The sequence below is a fragment of the Chiloscyllium plagiosum genome, unplaced genomic scaffold (assembly GCF_037043375.1).
Source record: "Chiloscyllium plagiosum isolate Xiang-an unplaced genomic scaffold, Cpla_swu_hap1 HiC_scaffold_20, whole genome shotgun sequence".
Taxonomy (NCBI): Eukaryota; Metazoa; Chordata; class Chondrichthyes; order Orectolobiformes; family Hemiscylliidae; genus Chiloscyllium; species Chiloscyllium plagiosum.
Window position 1 is genome coordinate 77,185,313 of NW_028270158.1, and position 23,845 is coordinate 77,209,157.

Sequence of the window (23,845 nt, forward strand, 5' to 3'; positions counted from 1 at the left end):
AGCCAACACGCCATACACCTTCTTAATAGCCTTATCAACTTGGGTGACAATTTTGTGGGATCTATGGACATGGACCCCAAGATCCCTCTGTTCCTCTCCATTGCCAAGAATTCTGCCTTTAACCCTGTATTCTGTTTCAAATGCAACCTTCTAAAACAAATCACTTCACACTTTATAAGGTTGAACTTTATCTGCCACTTATTAGCCCAGTGCTGCATCCTGTCAATGTTCTGTTGCAACCTACAACACTATCCACAACTACATCAATCTGCATGTCTTCGGTAAACTTACTAACCCACTATTCCACTTCCTCATCAAAGTCATTTATAAAAATCACAAACAGCACAGGTCCCAGAGCCGATCCCTGTGGAACACCACTGGCCACTGACCTCCAGGCTGAATACTTTCCATCTGCTACCATCCTCTGTCTTTTATGGGCCAGTCATGCCCGTATGCAGACAGCCAAATTTCCGTGTCATTTCCGTGTCCCATTCCTCCTCAACGTCTGAATGAGCCTACAATGGGGAGCCTAATCAAACGCCTTGCTAAAATTCATGTTCACCACATCTACCGGTCTACCTTCATTAACATGTTTTTTTTCACATCTTCAAATAATTCAATAAGGTTTGTGAGGCATGACCTGCTCCTCAAAAAGCCATGCTGACTATCTCTAATCAAATTATCATTTTCTGAGTAATTGTAAGTCCTGTCTCTCAGAAGCGACTCCAATACTTTGCCCACCACTGATGTAAGACTGACTGTTTGGTCATTCCCAGGGCTATCCCTATTCCCTTCCCTGAACAAGGGAATAACATTTGCCATACTCCAATCATCTGGCACCACTCTAGTTCACAGTGAAGACACAATGATCATCACCAAAGGAACACCAATCTCTGCCATCACTTCCTGGAGTAACCTCGTGTATACCCGATCTGGCCCAGGAAATGTTTGTACTTCAATCAGTCTGTACTTCCACTCAACTTGACTACCCCCTGTCCAACCAACTGACTGACTGCTTTCCATTTCAGTGCAATATATAGTGCTGCCTTCCTAAGCAAGTATGGTTTCCAACGTCCTTCGAATCACAGAAAAAAACAAAAGAAATGCACCAATCCCTTCCTGATAAAAAGCTCATACTCGAACCATTGAATCTCCTGATCCTGGGATGCTGCCTGATCAGCTATGCATTTCCAGCACCACACTTTTCGACTCTGATCTCCATCAACTGTAGTCCTTGCTTTCTCCATTACTGAGGGCTATCCCCTCTACACACTGAGCGGGGAATTAACCATCAGAAACTCATTGTATGTGGAGCTGACTGCTCAGATCTGGAAAGTTGCACTTGAGAAATACATTTTTAAAAAAGAAATTACAATTCAACAAATAGTCATTCAGTCCCAGCGTTACAATTTTGGTTCATGGTTTGGGCAGCCTATTAATAAATAGTGAATTATTGAGGAACTCCGAGATACAGAGTATTCCAGGTGTTATAATCCAGCTTACCTTAATGCTGGGAGCATTATCAGACAGACTGATGTGATAATAGCATGAATTGACATGTGGAGGTGGAACATTTTTGCCATCACAGAGACGTGTTTGAGGGAGATCAGGACTAACAACTCAATACTCTGCTGTACTGGAACTACAGGCAGGACGGGAGAGGGTTTTGAAGAGGAGAAGGTATTGCATTATTAATTAAGGAACAGCTACTGCAATAAGGAGGGACGATATCTTGGAAGTGTATTCAAATGAGGCTTTATGGGTCGAGGTTAGTGTCAAAATGATGACAAACACACTGCTGGGGATATTTTATAGAGCCCCAGGAAGATGAAAATTCAGGAAGCAGATATATAAACAATTCACTGAGGTACGTAAAATCAAATTCACTGAGGTGTGAAGGAAAGCAGAGATATTAAAGCAAGGCTGGAGATATTACAGAGACAGGAAAGCAAGGCTGGAGATATTACTGAGACAGGAAAGCAAGGCTGGAGATGTTACAGAGACAGGAAAGCAAGGCTGGAGATGATACAGAGAGAGGAAAGCAAGACTAGAGATGTTACAGAGGTAGGAAAGCAAGGCTGGAGATGTTACAGAGGTAGGAAAGCAAGGCTGGAGATGTTGCAGAGGTAGGAAAGCAAGGCGGGAGATGATACAGAGACAGGAAGGCAAGGCTGGAGATGATACAGAGAGAGGAAAGCAAGGCTAGAGATGCTACAGAGAGAGGAAAGCAAGGCTAGAGATGTTACAGAGGTAGGAAAGCAAGGCGGGAGATGATACAGAGGTAGGAAATGAAGGCTGGAGATGTTACAGAGATAGGAAAGCAATGCTGGAGATGTTACAGAGAGAGAGGAAAGCAAGGCTGGAGATGTTACAGAGAGAGGGGAAAGCAATGCTGGAGATGTTACAGAGAGAGAGAAAGCAAGGCTGGAGATGTTACAGAGAGAGAGGAAAGCAATGCTGGAGATGTTACAGAGAGAGAGAAAGCAAGGCTGGAGATGTTACCGAGATAGAAAAGCAAGGCTGGAGATGTTACAGAGAGAGGAAAGCAAGGCTGGAGATGTTACAGAGAGAGAGAAAGCAAGGCTGGAGATGTTACAGAGAGAGAGAAAGCAAGGCTGGAGATGTTACAGAGAGAGAGAAAAGCAAGGCTGGAGATGTTACAGAGAGAGGAAAGCAAGGCTGGAGATGTTACAGAGAGAGAGAAAGCAAGGCTGGAGATGTTACAGAGAGAGAGAAAGCAAGGCTGGAGATGTTACAGAGAGAGAGAAAGCAAGGCTGGAGATGTTACAGAGAGAGGAAAGCAAGGCTGGAGATGTTACAGAGAGACAGAAAAGCAAGACTGGAGATATCAAAGAGAGTAAAGCAAGGATGGAGATAACACAAAGAGAGGAAAGCAAGGCTGGAGGTGTTACAGAGAGAGAGAAATGGAAGGCTGCAGATGTTACACAGAGAGAGAAAAGCAAGGCTGGAGATTTCAGAGAGAGGAAAGCAAGGCTGGAGATGTTACAGAGAGAGAGGAAAGCAAGGCTGGAGATGTTAAAGAGAGAGAGAAAAGCAAGGCTGGAGATATCAAAGAGAGACAGAGAAAAGCAAGGATGGAGATGTTTGAGAGATAGGAAAGCAAGGCTGGAGATGTTAAAGAGAATCAGAAACGCAAGGCTGGAGATGTGACAGAGAGAGGAAAGCAAGGCTAGAGATGTTAAAGAGAGACAGAAAAGCAACGCTGGAGATATCAAAGAGAGAGAAATGGAAGGCTGGAGATGACACAAAGAGAGGAAAGCAAGGCTGGAGATGTTAAAGAGAGATAGAAAAGCAAGGCTGAAGATGTGAAAGAGAGACAGAAAAGCAAGGCTGGAGATGTTACAGAGAGAGAGAAAGCAAGGCTGGAGATGTTACCGAGATAGAAAAGCAAGGCTGGAGATGTTACAGAGAGAGGAAAGCAAGGCTGGAGATGTTACAGAGATAGAAAAGCAAGGCTGGAGATGTTACAGAGAGAGGAGAGCAAGGCTGGAGATGTTACAGAGAGAGGCAAGCAAGTCTGGAGATGTCAGAGAGAGAGAAAAAAGCAAGGCTGGAGATGTTACCGAGATAGAAAAGCAAGGCTGGAGATGTTACAGAGAGAGGCAAGCAAGTCTGGAGATGTCAGAGAGAGAGAAAAAAGCAAGGCTGGAGATGTAACAGAGAGACAGAAAAGCAAGGCTGGAGATATCAAAGAGAGAGAGAAAAGCAAGGATGTAGATGACACAAAGAGAGGAAAGCAAGGCTGGAGATGTTACAGAGATGGGAAAGCAAGGCTGGAGATGTTACAGAGAGAGAGAAATGGAAGGCTGCAGATGTTACACAGAGAGAGAAAAGCAAGGCTGGAGATTTCAGAGAGAGAGGAAAGCAAGGCTAGAGATATTACAGAGATGGGAAAGCAAGGCTGGAGATGTTAAAGAGAGAGAGAAAAGCAAGGCTGCAGATGTTACACAAAGAGAGAAAAGCAAGGCTGGAGATGTTACAGAGATAGAAAAGCAAGGCTGGAGATGTTAAAGAGAGAGAGAGAAAAGCAAGGATGAAGATGACACAAAGAGAGGAAAGCAAGGCTGGAGATTTTATAGAGATAGGAAAGCAAGGCTGGAGATGTTACAGAGATAGAAAAGCAAGGCTGGAGATATCAAAGAGAGAGAGAAAAGCAAGGATGGACATGACACAAAGAGAGGAAAGCAAGGCTGGAGATGTTAAAGAGAGAGAGAAAAGCAAGGCTGGAGATGTTTCAGAGAGATAGGAAAGCAATTCTGGAGATGTTACAGAGAGACAGAAGAGCAAGGCTGGAGATGTTACAGAGAGAGAGAAAAGCAAGGCTGGAGATGTCAGAGAGAGAGGTAAACAAGGCTAGAGATATTACAGAGATGGGAAAGCAAGGCTGGAGATGTTAAAGAGAGAGAGAAAAGCAAGGCTGGAGATGTTTCAGAGAGATAGGAAAGCAATTCTGGAGATGTTACAGAGAGACAGAAAAGCAAGGCTGGAGATATTAAAGAGAGAGAAAAGCAAGGCTGGAGATGTTACAGAGATAGAAAAGCAAGGCTGGAGATGACACAAAGAGAGGAAAGCAAGGCTGGAGATGTTACAGAGATAGAAAAGCAAGGCTGGAGATGTTACAGAGAGACAGTAGAGCAAGGCTGGAGATATTAAAGAGAGAGAAAAGCACGGCTGGAGATGTTACAGAGATAGAATAGCAAGGCTGGAGGTGTTACAGAGATAGAAAAGCAAGGCTGGAGATGACACAAAGAGAGGAAAGCAAGGCTGGAGATGTTACAGAGACAGGAAAGCAAGGCTGGAGATATTAAAGAGAGAGAAAAGCACGGCTGGAGATGTTACAGAGATAGAAAAGCAAGGCTGGAGATGACACAAAGAGAGGAAAGCAAGGCTGGAGATGTTACAGAGATAGAAAAGCAAGGCTGGAGATGTTACAGAGATAGAAAAGCAAGGCTGGAGATATTAAAGAGAGAGAAAAGCAAGGCTGGAGATGTTACAGAGATAGAAAAGCAAGGCTGGAGGTGTTACAGAGAGAGGAAAGCAAGGCTGGAGATGTTACAGAGAGAGGAAAGCAAGGCTGGAGATGTTACAGAGAGACGGACAAGCAAGGCTGGAGATATTAAAGAGAGAGGAAAGCAAGGCTGGAGATGTTACAGAAATAGAAAAGCAAGGCTGGAGATGACACAAAGAGAGAAAAGCAAGGCTGGAGATCTTAAAGACAGAGAGAAAGGCAAGTTTGGAGATGTTACAGAGATAGAAAAGCAAGGCTGAAGATGTTACAGAGAGACGGAAAAGCAAGGCTGGAGATATTAAAGAGAGAGAAGCACGGCTGGAGATGTTACAGACATAGAAAAACAATCTGGACATGTTGCAGAGAGAGGAAAGCAAGGCTGGAGATGTTACAGAGAGACAGAAAAGCAAGGCTGGAGATATTAAAGAGAGAGAAAAGCAAGGCTGGAGATGTTACAGAGATAGAAAAGCAAGGCTGGAGATGACACAAAGAGAGGAAAGCAAGGCTGGAGATGTTAGAGATAGGAAAGCAAGGCTGGAGATGTTAAAGAGAGAGAGAAAAGCAAGGCTGGAGATGTTTCAGAGCGATAGGAAAGCAAGGCTGGAGATATTAAAGAGAGAGAAAAGCAAGGCTGAAGATGTTACAGAGAGACAGAAAAGCAAGGCTGGAGATGTTACAGAGAGAGAGAAAAGCAAGGCTGGAGATGTTACAGAGAGAGAAAAGCAAGGCTGGAGATGTTACAGAGAGAGAGAAAAGCAAGGCTGGAGATGTTACAGAGAGAGAAAAGCAAGGCTGGAGATGTTACAGAAAGATAGGAAAGCAAGGCTGAAGATGTTTCAGAGAGACAGAAAAGCAAGGCTGGAGATATCAAAGAGATAGAAAAGCAAGGCTGGAGATGTTACAGAAAGAGAGGAAAGGAAGGCTGAAGATGTTACAGAGAGACAGCAAAGCAAGGCTGGAGATATTAAAGAGATAGAAAAGCAAGGCTGGAGATGTTACAGAGAGAGGAAAGCAAGGCTGGAGATGTTACAGAGAGACAGAAAAGCAAGGCTGGAGATATCAAAGAGATAGAAAAGCAAGGCTGGAGATGTTTCAGAGAGAGGAAAGCAAGGCTGGAGATGTCAAAGAGAGAGAAAAGCAAGGTTGGAGATGTTACAGAAAGAGAGGAAAGGAAGGCTGAAGATGTCACAGAGAGACAGAAAAGCAAGGCTGGAGATAATGAAGAGATAGAAAAGCAAGGCTGGAGATGTTACAGAGAAAGGAAGGCAAGGCTGGAGATGTTACAGAGAGGGGAAAGCAAGGCTGGAGATGTTACAGAGACAGAAAAGCAAGGCTGGAGATGTTACAGAGGGAGGAAAGCAAGGCTGGAGATAATGAAGAGATAGAAAAGCAAGGCTGGAGATGTTACAGAGAAAGGAAGGCAAGGCTGGAGATGTTACAGAGAGGGGAAAGCAAGGCTGGAGATGTTACAGAGACAGAAAAGCAAGGCTGGAGATGTTACAGAGGGAGGAAAGCAAGGCTGGAGATGTTACAGAGATAGAAAAGCAAGACTGGAGATATCAAAGAGAGATAGAAAAGCAAGGATGGAGATGACACAAAGAGAGGAAAGCAAGGCTGGAGATGTTAAAGAGAGAGAGAAAAGCAAGGCTGGAGATGTTTCAGAGAGATATGAAAGCAATTCTGGAGATGTTACAGAGAGACAGAAGAGCAAGGCTGGAGATGTTACAGAGAGAGAGAAAAGCAAGGCTGGAGATGTCAGAGAGAGAGGTAAACAAGGCTAGAGATATTACAGAGATGGGAAAGCAAGGCTGGAGATGTTAAAGAGAGAGAGAAAAGCAAGGCTGGAGATGTTTCAGAGAGATAGGAAAGCAATTCTGGAGATGTTACAGAGAGACAGAAAAGCAAGGCTGGAGATATTAAAGAGAGAGAAAAGCAAGGCTGGAGATGTTACAGAGATAGAAAAGCAAGGCTGGAGATGACACAAAGAGAGGAAAGCAAGGCTGGAGATGTTACAGAGATAGAAAAGCAAGGCTGGAGATGTTACAGAGAGACAGTAGAGCAAGGCTGGAGATATTAAAGAGAGAGAAAAGCACGGCTGGAGATGTTACAGATATAGAATAGCAAGGCTGGAGGTGTTACAGAGATAGAAAAGCAAGGCTGGAGATGACACAAAGAGAGGAAAGCAAGGCTGGAGATGTTACAGAGATAGAAAAGCAAGGCTGGAGATGTTACAGAGATAGAAAAGCAAGGCTGGAGATATTAAAGAGAGAGAAAAGCAAGGCTGGAGGTGTTACAGAGAGAGGAAAGCAAGGCTGGAGATGTTACAGAGAGAGGAAAGCAAGGCTGGAGATGTTACAGAGAGACGGACAAGCAAGGCTGGAGATATTAAAGAGAGAGGAAAGTAAGGCTGGAGATGTTACAGAAATAGAAAAGCAAGGCTGGAGATGACACAAAGAGAGAAAAGCAAGGCTGGAGATCTTAAAGACAGGGAGAAAGGCAAGTTTGGAGATGTTACAGAGATAGAAAAGCAAGGCTGAAGATGTTACAGAGAGAGAAGCACGGCTGGAGATGTTACAGACATAGAAAAACAATCTGGACATGTTGCAGAGAGAGGAAAGCAAGGCTGGAGATGTTACAGAGAGACAGTCAAGCAAGGCTGGAGATATTAAAGAGAGAGAAAAGCAAGGCTGGAGATGTTACAGAGATAGAAAAGCAAGGCTGGAGATGAAACAAAGAGAGGAAAGCAAGGCCGGAGATGTTAGAGATAGGAAAGCAAGGCTGGAGATGTTAAAGAGAGAGAGAAAAGCAAGGCTGGAGATGTTTCAGAGCGATAGGAAAGCAAGGCTGGAGATATTAAAGAGAGAGAAAAGCAAGGCTGAAGATGTTACAGAGAGACAGAAAAGCAAGGCTGGAGATGTTACAGAGAGAGAGAAAAGCAAGGCTGGAGATGTTACAGAGAGAGAAAAGCAAGGCTGGAGATGTTACAGAGAGAGAGAAAAGCAAGGCTGGAGATGTTACAGAGAGAGAAAAGCAAGGCTGGAGATGTTACAGAAAGATAGGAAAGCAAGGCTGAAGATGTTACAGAGAGACAGAAAAGCAAGGCTGGAGATATCAAAGAGATAGAAAAGCAAGGCTGGAGATGTTACAGAAAGAGAGGAAAGGAAGGCTGAAGATGTTACAGAGAGACAGCAAAGCAAGGCTGGAGATATTAAAGAGATAGAAAAGCAAGGCTGGAGATGTTACAGAGAGAGGAAAGCAAGGCTGGAGATGTTACAGAGAGACAGAAAAGCAAGGCTGGAGATATCAAAGAGATAGAAAAGCAAGGCTGGAGATGTTTCAGAGAGAGGAAAGCAAGGCTGGAGATGTCAAAGAGAGAGAAAAGCAAGGTTGGAGATGTTACAGAAAGAGAGGAAAGGAAGGCTGAAGATGTCACAGAGAGACAGAAAAGCAAGGCTGGAGATAATGAAGAGATAGAAAAGCAAGGCTGGAGATGTTACAGAGAAAGGAAGGCAAGGCTGGAGATGTTACAGAGAGGGGAAAGCAAGGCTGGAGATGTTACAGAGACAGAAAAGCAAGGCTGGAGATGTTACAGAGGGAGGAAAGCAAGGCTGGAGATGTTACAGAGATAGAAAAGCAAGACTGGAGATATCAAAGAGAGATAGAAAAGCACGGATGGAGATGACACAATGAGAGGAAAGCAAGGCTGGAGATGTTACAGAGATGGGAAAGCAAGGCTGGAGATGTTAAAGAGAGAGAGAAAAGGAAGGCTGCAGATGTTACACAGAGAGAGAAAAGCAAGGCTGGAGATGTCAGAGAGAGAGAGAGAAAAGCAAGGATGGAGATGACACAAAGAGAGGAAAGCAAGGCTGGAGATGTTAAAGACAGAGAGAAAGGCAAGGTTGGAGATGTTACAGAGATAGAAAAGCAAGGCTGGAGATATTAAAGAGAGAGAAAAGCACGGCTGGAGATGTTACAGAGATAGAAAAGCAAGGCTGGAGATGACACAAAGAGAGGAAAGCAAGGCTGGAGATGTTACAGAGATAGAAAAGCAAGGCTGGAGATGTTACAGAGATAGAAAAGCAAGGCTGGAGATATTAAAGAGAGAGAAAAGCAAGGCTGGAGGTGTTACAGAGAGAGGAAAGCAAGGCTGGAGATGTTACAGAGAGAGGAAAGCAAGGCTGGAGATGTTACAGAGAGACGGACAAGCAAGGCTGGAGATATTAAAGAGAGAGGAAAGTAAGGCTGGAGATGTTACAGAAATAGAAAAGCAAGGCTGGAGATGACACAAAGAGAGAAAAGCAAGGCTGGAGATCTTAAAGACAGGGAGAAAGGCAAGTTTGGAGATGTTACAGAGATAGAAAAGCAAGGCTGAAGATGTTACAGAGAGACGGAAAAGCAAGGCTGGAGATATTAAAGAGAGAGAAGCACGGCTGGAGATGTTACAGACATAGAAAAACAATCTGGACATGTTGCAGAGAGAGGAAAGCAAGGCTGGAGATGTTACAGAGAGACAGTCAAGCAAGGCTGGAGATATTAAAGAGAGAGAAAAGCAAGGCTGGAGATGTTACAGAGATAGAAAAGCAAGGCTGGAGATGAAACAAAGAGAGGAAAGCAAGGCCGGAGATGTTAGAGATAGGAAAGCAAGGCTGGAGATGTTAAAGAGAGAGAGAAAAGCAAGGCTGGAGATGTTTCAGAGCGATAGGAAAGCAAGGCTGGAGATATTAAAGAGAGAGAAAAGCAAGGCTGAAGATGTTACAGAGAGACAGAAAAGCAAGGCTGGAGATGTTACAGAGAGAGAGAAAAGCAAGGCTGGAGATGTTACAGAGAGAGAAAAGCAAGGCTGGAGATGTTACAGAGAGAGAGAAAAGCAAGGCTGGAGATGTTACAGAGAGAGAAAAGCAAGGCTGGAGATGTTACAGAAAGATAGGAAAGCAAGGCTGAAGATGTTACAGAGAGACAGAAAAGCAAGGCTGGAGATATCAAAGAGATAGAAAAGCAAGGCTGGAGATGTTACAGAAAGAGAGGAAAGGAAGGCTGAAGATGTTACAGAGAGACAGCAAAGCAAGGCTGGAGATATTAAAGAGATAGAAAAGCAAGGCTGGAGATGTTACAGAGAGAGGAAAGCAAGGCTGGAGATGTTACAGAGAGACAGAAAAGCAAGGCTGGAGATATCAAAGAGATAGAAAAGCAAGGCTGGAGATGTTTCAGAGAGAGGAAAGCAAGGCTGGAGATGTCAAAGAGAGAGAAAAGCAAGGTTGGAGATGTTACAGAAAGAGAGGAAAGGAAGGCTGAAGATGTCACAGAGAGACAGAAAAGCAAGGCTGGAGATAATGAAGAGATAGAAAAGCAAGGCTGGAGATGTTACAGAGAAAGGAAGGCAAGGCTGGAGATGTTACAGAGAGGGGAAAGCAAGGCTGGAGATGTTACAGAGACAGAAAAGCAAGGCTGGAGATGTTACAGAGGGAGGAAAGCAAGGCTGGAGATGTTACAGAGATAGAAAAGCAAGACTGGAGATATCAAAGAGAGATAGAAAAGCACGGATGGAGATGACACAATGAGAGGAAAGCAAGGCTGGAGATGTTACAGAGATGGGAAAGCAAGGCTGGAGATGTTAAAGAGAGAGAGAAAAGGAAGGCTGCAGATGTTACACAGAGAGAGAAAAGCAAGGCTGGAGATGTCAGAGAGAGAGAGAGAAAAGCAAGGATGGAGATGACACAAAGAGAGGAAAGCAAGGCTGGAGATGTTAAAGACAGAGAGAAAGGCAAGGTTGGAGATGTTACAGAGATAGAAAAGCAAGGCTGGAGATGTTACAGAGATAGAAATGCAAGGCTGGAGATGTTACAGAGAGAGGAAGGCAAGGCTGGAGATGTTACAGAGATAGAAAAGCAAGGCTGGAGATGTTACAGAGATAGAAAAGCAAGGCTGGAGATGTTACAGAGAGACAGTAGAGCAAGGCTGGAGATATTAAAGAGAGAGGAAAGCAAGGCTGGAGATGTTACAGAAATAGAAAAGCAAGGCTGGAGATGTTACAGAGAGACGGAAAAGCAAGGCTGGAGATGTTACAGAGAGAGAAAAGCAAGGCTGGAGATGTTACAGAGAGAGAGAAAAGCAAGGCTGGAGATATTAAAGAGAGGAAAGCAAGGCTGGAGATGTTAAAGAGAGAAATGAAAGCAAGGCTGGAGATGTTACAGAGATAGAAAAGCAACTTGGAGATGTTGCAGAGAGAGGAAAGCAAGGCTGGAGATGTTACAGAGAGACAGTAAAGCAAGGCTGGAGATATTAAAGAGAGGAAAGCAAGGCTGGAGATGTTAAAGAGAGAAATGAAAGCAAGGCTGGAGATGTTACAGAGACAGGAAAGCAAGGCTGGAGATGTTACAGAGATAGGAAAGCAAGGCTGGAGATGTTACAGAGAAATGAAAGCAAGGCTGGAGATGTTACAGAGACAGGAAAGCAAGGCTGGAGATGTTACAGAGATAGGAAAGCAAGGCTGGAGATATTACAGAGATAGGAAAGCAAGGCTGGAGATGTTTCAGAGAGAGGAAAGCAAGGCTGGAGATATCAAAGAGTGAGAAAAGCAAGGCTGGAGATGTTACAGAGAGACAGAATAGCAAGGCTGGAGATGTTGCAGAGAGAGAGGAAAGGATGGCTGAAGATGTTACAGAGAGACAGAAAAGCAAGGCTGGAGATATTAAAGAGAGAGAAAAGCACGGCTGGAGATGTTACAGAGATAGAAAAGCAAGGCTGGAGATGTTACAGAGAGAGGAAAGCAAGGCTGGAGATGTCAAAGAGAGAGAAAAGCAAGGCTGGAGATGTTACAGAAAGAGAGGAAAGGATGGCTGAAGATGTTACAGAGAGACAGAAAAGCAAGGCTGGAGATAATAAAGAGAGAGAAAAGCACGGCTGGAGATGTTACAGAGATAGAAAAGCAAGGCTGGAGATGTTACAGAGAGAGGAAAGCAAGGCTGGAGATGTCAAAGAGAGAGAAAAGCAAGGTTGGAGATGTTACAGAGAGAGGAAAGCAAGGCTGGAGATATCAAAGAGAGAGAAAAGCAAGGCTGGAGATGTTACAGAAAGAGAGGAAAGGAAGGCTGAAGATGTTACAGAGAGACAGAAAAGCAAGGCTGGAGATAATAAAGAGAGAGAAAAGCACGGCTGGAGATGTTACAGAGATAGAAAAGCAAGGCTGGAGATGTTACAGAGAAAGGAAGGCAAGGCTGGAGATGTTCCAGAGAGAGGAAAGCAAGGCTGGAGATGTTACAGATATGGAAAGGTAAGGCTGGAGATGTTACAGAGACAGAAAAGCAAGGCTGGAGATGTTACAGAGGGAGGAAAGCAAGGCTGGAGATGTTACAGAGAAAGGAAGGCAAGGCTGGAGATGTTACAGAGAGAGGAAAGCAAGGCTGAAGATGTTACAGAGAGACAGAAAAGCAAGGCTGGGGATGTTACAGAGACAGAAAAGCAAGGCTGGAGATGTTACAGAGGGAGGAAAGCAAGACTGGAGATATCAAAGAGAGATAGAAAAGCACGGATGGAGATGACACAAAGAGAGGAAAGCAAGGCTGGAGATGTTACACAGAGAGAGAAAAGCAAGGCTGGAGATGTCAGAGAGAGAGAGAGAAAAGCAAGGATGGAGATGACACAAAGAAAGGAAAGCAAGGCTGGAGGTGTTAAAGACAGAGAGAAAGGCAAGGCTGGAGATGTTACAGAGAGAGGAAAGCAAGGCTGGAGATGTTACAGGGAGACCGAAAAGCAAGGCTGGAGATATTAAAGAGAGAGAAGCACGGCTGGAGATGTTACAGAGATAGAAAAGCAACCTGGAGATGTTACAGAGGGACAGTAAAGCAAGGCTGGAGATATTAAAGAGAGAGAAATGCAAGGGTGGAGATGTTACAGAGATAGAAAAGCAAGGCTGGAGATGACACAAAGAGAGGAAAGCAAGGCTGGAGATATTAAAGAGAGAGAAAAGCAAGGCTGGAGACGTTACAGAGAGAGAGGAAAACAAGGCTGGAGATATCAAAGAGAGAGAGAAAAGCAAGGCTGGAGATGACACAAAGAGATGAAAGCAAGGCTGGAGATGTTACAGAGAGAGGAAAACAAGGCTGGAGATGTTACAGAGAGATAGGAAAGCAAGGCTGGAGATATCAAAGAGAGAGAGAAAAGAAAGGCTGGAGATGACTCAAAGAGAGGAAAGCAAGGCTGGAGATATTAAAGAGATGGGAAAGCAAGTCTGGAGATGTGACAGAGAGAAAGGAATGCAAGGCTGGAGATATCAAAGAGAGAGAGAAAAGCAAGGCTGGAGATGTTACAGAGAGAGGAAAGCAAGGCTGGAGATGTTACAGAGAGAGGAAAACAAGGCTGGAGATGTTACAGAGAGAGGAAAACAAGGCTGGAGATGTTACAGAGAGATAGGAAAGCAAGGCTGGAGATATCAAAGAGAGAGAGAAAAGAAAGGCTGGAGATGACTCAAAGAGATGAAAGCAATGCTGGAGATATTAAAGAGATGGGAAAGCAAGTCTGGAGATGTGACAGAGAGAAAGGAATGCAAGGCTGGAGATATCAAAGAGAGAGAGAAAAGCAAGGCTGGCGATGCTACAGAGATAGAAAAGCAAGTCTGGAGATGTGACAGAGAGAGAAGAAAGCAAGACTGGAGGTGTTACAGAGATAGGAAAACAAGGCTTGGGATGTTGCAGACACAGGAAAGCAAGGCTGGAAATGTTACAGAGATAGTGTGACGTGTTAATGCTAGACTAGGTTAGCGAGATATATTTATATTCATTTACAGAATATGGGGAAAGATGAAGCAACTGAAGATTAGAGAGATAGGGACCGTTGTAGGGGCTGGCCGAATTTACAGCGATAGATGGTACTAGAGTAATAGATAAAGATTGTAGTGATACGGTGGGTTACTGAGATACAAATGAATGTTGCAACTGGAGCAGCTGACAGGGAAAGAAACAGAAATACACGTAGATAGTTTAAAAACGGAATTATGCAATGCCGTTATGGAGAAAATATTGTAGAAATCTGTGGAATAGACAAGGCACTTGGAGGAACTGAAGGAGTGAGACCTTGGACTGTCCAATCACAAGAGTCATAGAGTGGGCGTCATACAGCACAGAAGAGGCCCTTCGATTGATCGTGACAAAAAATAAAAGCCCTGCAGACCCTGGAAATCCCTACTTCCTAACATCTGGGGGCTAGGGCTAAATGTGGGAGAGGCGTCCTACAGACTCCTCAAGCAACAATGTGTCATAACAAAACCTCATTATGTCAGATCAAACACTGACACGGAAACCTCCTGCTGACTCCCTTCCCTCAGCTGATGGATCAGTTTCCCTCTGATGGAAGCCGAGAGTGACAAAGCTGGAGAAGATATACTGGGTGGGCCATTTCAGAACCACCTCCCAGAGGGGCTCAGCAGCAGCATTGCACATCAAGACGGTCGGGTCCAAAAGGACATAGCTGCAAGACAGGGACTGCACGGAGTGGAAAGGGAACGACTGAGAGGGAGAAACATTCTTGACCTTGTCATTACCAACCTACGGGCTGCAGGCACATTGATCGATGACAGTATTGGGAAAGGTGACTACCACACACAGTATTTCTATAGACAAAGTCCCGATTTTACATTGTGAATTTTGTGAGTGTGAGAGTGTGAGAGAGTGAGTGAGTGACAGAGAGAGAGTGAGAGAGTGAGAGTCAGAGTGAAAGAGTCAGAGTGAGAGAGTGAGAGAATGTGAGAGTGAGAGTGAGAGTGTGAGTGTGATTGTGTTTGTGATTGTGAGAGTGAGTGTGAGAGTCAGAATGACAGTGACAGTGACAGTGACAGTGAGTGTGTGAGCGTGAGTGTGAGAGTGAGAGTGAGAGTGACAGTGAGAGTGAGAGTGAGAGTGTGAGTGTGTGCATACACATGAGCACACATGTGAGAGATACTATCAACATGTTCAACGGAACAAACTTCAAAGAGATCTAGAACTCAGCACTGGCATGTGTGAGGTGATGCGGGACATTACCAACAGCAGCAGAATTGTACACCTGCACAATTTTCACTGTAACTGCCTGACATGTGCTCCACAATACCCTGACCATCAGGCCAGGGGATAAACCCTTGTTCAATGAAGAACACAGGATGGCCGGTCAAGAGCAGCACTAGGTACACCTCACAATGATGTGACATTACCAAACAGGACCACTTACTCACCAAATAGCATAAAAAGCCAGTGACAGACAGATCTAACGAACAAATCAGATCTAATTTCTGCAATCCTGTCACATGCAATCAGCGTGAATTGCGTGGTCAATTAAACAACTCACTGGAAGAGTAGGATACACAAATATCACCTTCCTCAACTATGGAAGGGCCCAGCACAACAATGGAAAAGCTAAGGATGAAACATTCACAACAATGTTCAGACCGAAGTGTCGATAGGTTGATCTATTTTAGTCTTCTCCAGATGGGAGTCTTCAGCTAATTTGATTCAGTGTGTGTGGTAAATCCAAACGCTGATGGGATGGGATAATGCAAAGGATATGGGCTCTGATAGCATTCCATTCAAATTGTTCCAGCAGGGATATTGCACTGGTCCTACCTGACAATGTGGGAAACTATCCGCGCGGGTCCTGTACTCACACAGACAAAACATCAGACAATCAATGACTGCCCCATTGCTCTAATCCCTATCATTAATAAAGTGATGGCAGATGTCACTCACAGTGGGATCAAGCAGCACTTCCTCAGCACCAACCTGCTCACTAAAGCTCAGTTTGGGCTCTCATCCCTTGTGCTCATTGAAGCCTTGGTTTAACTATGTACAACAAGAAAACACACTGCTGAATTCTAGAGATGAGGCGACAGGGACTGAACTTAACATCATCATAACCGCATTTGATCAAGTGTTGTATCCAGGATTGACGGCAAAATTGGAGCAAACAGGAATCGTCTGCACTGGCTGAAGTGATACCTGGTACAAAGGAACGTGGCTGGGGTTGGTGGGGAGCAGCCATCTCAGCTCCAGTTCTCCGGGGGAGGGGTTTCTGGGTAAGCCTGCAGATCAGAAATTGAAGAGTAAGCCACCATACTCCTACAGGATGATAGGGGTGCTCTCTTGTTAGACAGAGACGACTGGTGGCAATTTAACTGGACAGTCATCATGCATCAAGTAAGGGAGAGGTTGAGTAGGACAGTCCGTTAGTCACCCCAGTCAGTACAGGAATTGAACCCGTATTGTTGGCATTAATAACTAACCGTCCAACCGATTGAGCTAACCAAGTCCTCACTCAGCTTCTTGGGATAAATATTGTAACATTAATCCGTTCAGATATGTTGTCAGAAACCTCTGGAGCAGGTCGAACTCGAAGCCAGCTTCCTAGTTCAGAGAGAGGGGCAGAATCAGTGAGCTCTCAGAGTGCTCTCTGCCCTAAGCCTAATCATAAATGACCATCCCTAAGCTCTAAAATCACAAGTGGAGATGCTTGCTAATGATTGGACAATGTTCAACACTATTTGTGATTTACTCAGGTACTGAAGCAATCCTTATCCAAATGCAACAAGGACCTGGAAATATGCGGGTTTGTGCTTAATAGTGACAAGTACCATTTCCATTACACATGTGCCAGACAACGATTACCTCTAACAATAGAAAATTGCACCATATTCTCTAATGTTCAATGCCACCACCATCACTGAACTCCCACCTAGCAATATCCCGGGGATTACCATTAACCAGAACTGGACTGACCGTATAATTTCATTACCCATTCCTGTGAAGGGCTAATGCTAAAACGTCGAGTTTCCTGTACCTCAGTGCTGCCTGATCTGTTGTGCTTTTCCAGCGTTACACTTTGACGCATATAAATTAGTCGACTACAATAATATGCCAGGGGCGAGGAATCCTGCAGAAGTAACTTACCTCATGATTTCCAAAAGCCTGTCACCCATCTAGAAGACACACACTGAATGTGTGTGTGATGAAATACCCACCGTTTGCCTGTGTTAGTGCAGCTTCACCCCTCATCCACTGACACTCAATAGCAGCAATACCTGCCATCTACACGGTGCTCTGCAGAAATTTACCAAGGCTCCTTACAACGTACCTTTGAAGCCCGACCATCAACAAGGACAAAGGAAACAGATACATGGGACCCCCACCATGTTCACGTTCCGATCCCAGCCATCCACCATCCTGATTTAGGAAGTATATTGCTGTTCCTTCAGTGCCACTGTTTCAAAGACCCTCGCTAATGCACATCTACAGCATATGAACTGCAACGGGTCAATGTGACAGCTCAACGCCACCTTCTCAAGGGCAACGCGAAACAGGCAAGAAATACCGTCCCAATCATATTCCATGAAGAAATTAAAATGAAAAATATTGTCCAAACATGCCAAATGCTGGACCCTGACTATTGGACTTTGTGAGCTCAGGCTGGTTGGGTCTAGGCAGTATCTTGCTTGTTCTGAACAGCTGAAGGGATATATTGTTTGAAATAATCTGTCAATCTTTCAGACGCATGGCCTACATACCGAGCATCACACATACACTGACATTCACATCCCACATTACTACGCTCTAAGATAGGCAGAAGCAATTGAAAATATATCCATATCTGACTGTAACATGTTTAAACACACAGTGATATTGTTGCCACGAAAATGATTATGAATGGATATTAGCAGGGAGAAAGTGAGGACTGCAGATGCTGCAGATCAGAGTCAAAGAGTGTGGTTCTGGAAAAGCACAGCCATTCAGGCAGCATCTGAGGAACAGGAGGGTCAACTATTAGTTCACAATAGTAATACAAAGGAAAATAATTGCATATTTTCAAAGTCCTTGCACTTAATAATAATTTGGTCTTGGGTGTGGTAATGCATCTCAACATTTCAATGCTCCTTACCGTGAGTTGGGCACTGTTTTCATCATATCGTTGTTATAAAAGTGAACGGAATAAATGGGTGGATTTTGGGCTTTTTGGACAATCTAAAAGTTGGTATTATGAAAGGCTATCATTCCTTCAGTAAAGAGACTTTGCAGTTAACGGTTAAAACAACGCTGTAAACATTTACACAGACATTTCCAGCTCAAGTTACACATAAGATTGTTGGGCTGGGATCATACTGGCCATCAATGGAGCTGCACAATTCTGTTTGGATATTGGATATTATAACACTGGATATGTTTTATGAGGGATTCAATGTATGATGCCATGTGCTGCAGGAGCCCATCACCTTTATAACACCTTCATTCAGGATCGGGTCCAAGGTGCAGAATTACAGAGTTTAGGGGCCATATCAGAAGAGATATACTTGCAAGACATGGTTGTTCATAGGTCATTGTTACAAATGTTGAACTGGGTCTAGACCAGCGCCATGTGCTAGTACATTGACCAGTTTTCCCCACTCACATCTCCCTGCTGTGCAGATATGTCTCTACCAGTCCATTGTGAGGGATTATGTCAGTAACTGCCCAGCTCCAGTTTGGAAGCTCTCTGGACAGATGTTGGAGATGGCCAGTGTTTTGGAGGTCATGGTGAGGCCCAGTAACACTGTGTCTGAATTCAGGCTTTTTCTGAAAGTCTTTTTCAACAGCTTTGCTGCCTGCAAGATGGTGTGTTCATTCATCTGAACATCAATGAGCTGTTTACTACAGTCACTGAATTGTGTAATAGTTAGGTGTGCGCTCTGGTATTTCAATTATAGTTCACTTCAATTGTTTTCAACTGAAAAATAATGATGTTTGGTTTCTTTTAAATATGTAAGAAAAGTGATGTTAACTCTTCATTATACAAAAAGGAAAAGTGATCTGTTTTATATTTCCCAAGGACTAATCAAGCAACAGTCAGATATTGTCTGTAAAGCAGGATTCTGTAAACAGGACTATATCCCAGGCAACATCATCACCCTCTCTGGTGGGGTCTGCCCCACTGGCAGCACATAGCCAGGCTGAGGGGGCAGCTCCTTGGTATATAGTCAGTATAGTGCTCGGTATTGATGCTGGATCCTGTGGCTGCTAGACTGCTCTGTGGCTGGTTATGGGGGAATCAATAAAAAGGAAACCTATAATTGACCACATCATCACCGATCTGCCAGCTGCAGGTACACCCCTCCATTTCATACATCGGTAAGAATGGTCACTGCACAGTCCTTATGGGGAGCAAGGGCTATCTTTACATTTTGCAGACCCACCTCACCATGATATGTAGCCCCCTGGGCAGTGAATGGCACAGTCTTTAAATAGATTGAGAAGCTAATAATGATGCATCCATGAAGTGTAGAGGGCCATCGGCAGGAGCAGAATCATATTCTGCACAACTCATATAGTCTGCAACCACACAGCCCAACATAGCCCCCACTGTACAGTAACCATCACGGCCCAACATACCTCCCACTGTACAGTAACCATCACGGCCTGACATACCTCCCACTGTACAGTAAACATCACACCCCGACATACCTCTCACTGTACAGTAACCATCACGGCCTGACATACCCCCCACTGTACAGTAACCATCACGTTCCAACATGCCTCCTTCTCTACGGTAACCATCAAGAGCGACATGGTGGTTCAGTCGTTAGCTCTGCTGCCTCACAGCACCACGGACCTAGGGTGAATGTGTGGAGTTTGCTCGTTTCCTCTCCCCACCCCACCCCCGCTGTGTCTTCGTGGGTTTCCTCCCAAAGGCAAAAGATGTGTAGGTCAGGTGAATTGGCCATGCTAAATTGCCCATACTGTTAGGTGCTTTAGTCAGAGGCAAATGGGTCTGGGTGGGTGACTCCTCGGAAGGTTGGTGTGGACTGGTTGGGCCGCTGGTCCTGTTTCCACACTGTAGGGAATCTAATCTACTCTTCAATGTTCAAGTCGGGAATATGATGGAATAATCAGTTATCTGAATTAGTGCAGCTCCAACAATACTCTAGTATGGACTTACTTGCAACAGGCAACACAGTTGTGTGGGGAAGATCCTGTCTCACAAACTTGATTGATTATTTTGAGGAAGTGGGAAAATTGATTGATGAGGGCATGGATGCTAGCCGTTTGGATCTTAGCATGGCCTTTGATAAGGTTCCTTATGGCAGGCTCATACAGAAGGTGAAGTGAAATGGGATCAGCGGTCAGTTAGTAAGGTGCATAGAGAACTGCTTGGTCATAGAAGACAGAGTAGTGGTGGAACAGTGTTTGTGTGACTGGAGATCTGTAAATAGATGGTGGAGTTGCAGATTGTGAGGATGATTGCCAGAGAATACAGCAGGATATAGGTCAGCTGCAGACTTGGACAGAGAAAACACAGGTGTAACTTTATTTGGACAACTGTGACGTGATGTGTTTTTGAATATATAATGAAGGAGAGAAGTGGATGGAAAAACTAGTGGCCGCATCAACATCCAAAGAGATCTAGGTGTATAGCTCCACAGTTCCCTGAAAGTGGCAACGCGGGTGGACAGGGTGATCAAGAAGACTGATGGCAAACTTGCAGACAGGCATGGAAGCATGAAGTATGAAAATTAGCAGGCCATATTGCAGCTGTAGAGGAAATTAGTTTGGGCACATTGGAATATTCTGTCGAGTACTGTTTGCCACATGATGTGGAAGTGTTGGAGAGGATATGGAAAAGGTTTACCAGCGTGTTGTCTGGTTTGGAGGGTATTAGCCAGAAGGAGAAATTGAACACACATGGTTTGTTTGCACCTGGGCATCATTGACTATGGGGCTACCTGATAGATATTTACAAAACTATCAGAGGCATGGATAGAAGGACAGTTAGAGGCTTTTTCCAAGAGGAGAAATATCAATTACTAGGGGGAACCATAGGTTTTATGTAAAATGGAGAAAGTTCAGGAGACATAATAGGTAAGTTTTTTTGGCTTTTTCAGACAGAATGTGCAAGTGACTGGGATGCACTGATAGAGGGGAAGAAGCTAATATAGCAAGAATTAAGAGGTATCTTGGCACAGAGAAAAGAAAGCAGCGAAAAGAATGACATAGAATGTGTAGAAGCAAAAACTTTCGTTTGAACTTTCGAAGGGCATCATGTGTCAGTGTGGGCTTGCTGGGCGGGATGGCCTGTTCCTGTGCTGGACTGTTCTTTAAGTCAAGATTTGAGCGCAGCAGTGGCGAGGTGCTGACTGAATGATGACTGATGATCAACAGCCACATTATTGTAGATCTCTCCTCATCAATTTTCAACTTCATATCCTCCCTCCCACTGTGGGGAAGCTCAATATGGAGAATTTGACATGAATGCCAGAGTTGGTAACTGGTGACTCCATCTTGCACCTTGATCTTGCGGCCTTCTCTCTTGGACACCAACGTCTCGGGTGACAATGCACGAACAGAAACTACATGTACTCCACACCCACCAATGCTGGCATCTGTCACATGCCAGCCTCACCATGTATTCCTAGCACATCTCCGACCCACTGACAGTACACTTCTGTACTTCAATGCTGCAGCTCGGGGTGGACTGACAACTCTAATTGTAAGGACACTGCTCAGGGATACACACACAACTCATGGACTGTCCCTCTGGGCTGCTCACTGTGTGTTTGTATATACTCAATACCGGTGCAAGGACTCTGTGCTCAGGGATACACAACTAGATCATGGCCTGTCCTGCTGGGCTGCTCACTCCATGTTTGTACACACTCAATGCTGCCACAAGGACACTGTTCTCAGGGACATACACTCAGCTCATGGACTGTCCCGCTGGTGTGCTCACTCCGTGTTTGTACACTCACTTTGAGCAGACTTGAATACTTACAGAATTATTGCCTTGCCTTACCCTGCCTTTAGCAGTGTTTCCCCTCAGCCAGAGCTACCAGACTCATCCGCCTGCTGTATTGTCTTGGTATTTAGCACAGACACAAACACAGGATGCTTGATATCATTGTCCACAGTCAGTCACGGTGCCCAGCACAGTCAGTCAACGGGAGTCTCAGGTCCAAATCCGGGAGCTTGGACACGGTCAGTCAGCTTATCGTGGTTGTTAGGGTCAGGATCCCTCCCCTGTGAGGGGGTGAGGAGCTGAATGTTGGGAAATGCCTATCTCTCTTGGCTCTTTCTCTCCTATTGTGGGATGGTTCCTTCTGGAATGTAAAAATTAGCAAGAGGTATTAAGGGAGATGGAAAAGGTTGGTGCTGCTGTTAGTGCTGGTACAGCTGGGGGATAAGCTAGTGAGGTGTCCTGAATGATGATTAAGCAGCACAGACACCAGGCAGAGTTGGGTAGAGGGGCAGTGATGAGATTGGAGAGACTGACAGAAGGTGCTGCATTCAGTGACAGTGGGAGAACATGAGCCTTGGTGGGAGGTGGGTGCAGTAACAGAGATAGAGTGAGGGCAAGGTCACAAAATGCAGATGGTGGCACTTCCCCTGGTGGAGTGGGGAAGGTCACTGACCTTCTTCCTACTCTGCTGGGCATTCACCCAGGGGTCAGGCTCGTACAAAGCTGGCATAGTCTGGTGTCATAGCCTTCCCTGCCAGTCCTGGAGGAAGATAATGTCCCTCTCTTGCACCATGTCATTCACCAGAACCTCAGGGGCTTGTCCACAAAGTGAAGCCGCAGTTTTACCCCTCTGCCATGTCCAGGGTAGTTTCAGATTGACAATCTAAGAGTGTAATGTCTTTTTACAAATGGCACCTGGAACAGGGAGGCCACTGCATTCTGGGATATCCAGGCAGTGGGCAGCTGTTACGATGAAGGGGAAAAATCATTGCGTTAGTGTCAGATGAGAAGACAACTACGTGGGCAGGAAGGGTAGTTAATGAGGCAGATTGGGGATGGTATCATGAGAAAATGCACTTCACTTTGTGGAGAGAAACCCCCTCCATAAAACCTGACTAAAATGAGAATTAACCACATCATAAGTTGGTTTCGGCCTCTGTCTGTCTGAATCAAAATAGGGATGCAGTGTGAAATATTGGGAGCAACAAACTTGGAACGAATTCTAGATTAGTGGAGCTGGAAAATCACAGAAGTTCAGGCAGCATTCAAGGAGCAGTAAAATCGACGTTTCGGGCAAAAGCCTTTCATCAGCAATACAGGCACGGTGCCTGAAGGGTGGATAGATATATGACAGGAGGGCGGGGTGTGGAGAAAGTAGCATAGAGTACAATAGGTGAGTGGGGGAGGGGGTGAAGGTGACAGGTCAGGGAGGAGGTGGAGTGGATAGGTGGAAAAGAAGATAGGCAGGTAGGACAAGTGCTGAGCAGGAAGTTTGGAAATAGGGTGAGGTGGGGGAAGGGGAAATGAGTATTTCTTTTCCACCTAACCACTCCATCCTCCTCCCCGACCTATCACCTTCACCCCTACCCCCATTCACCTATTGTACTCTATGTTACTTTCTCCCCACCCCGCCCTCCTCTCATATATCTCTCCACCCTTCAGGCATTCTGCCTGTATTCCTGATGAAAGGCTTTTGCCCGAAACGTCGATTTTACTGTTCCTCGGATGCTACCTGAACTGCTGTGCTTTTCCAGCATCACTAATCCAGAATCTTGTTTCCAGCATCTGCAGTCATCTTTTTTACCTAAACTTGGAGCGGTGAGTTATAAAGGAGATTCAAATCGATAAAAAAGGGGTAACACAATGTGCCAGACTTTTAAAAGGAGCCGGGGAAAATCCCCTGCGAAACAGTTACCTACATTATCCAATCCTCCCTGGATGCAGGGATGATGCCGGAGGCCTGGAGAACCCTGCAACTTTGTTTAATGTGGAGCAAGGGACTGACTGAATAGGTCACGGCTGGAATTCTGAGACAGTGGAGAAAGGGTCAGTAAGGAAGTCCCTGGGACTCCAGGAAAGTCGGTCTGGATTTGTTCA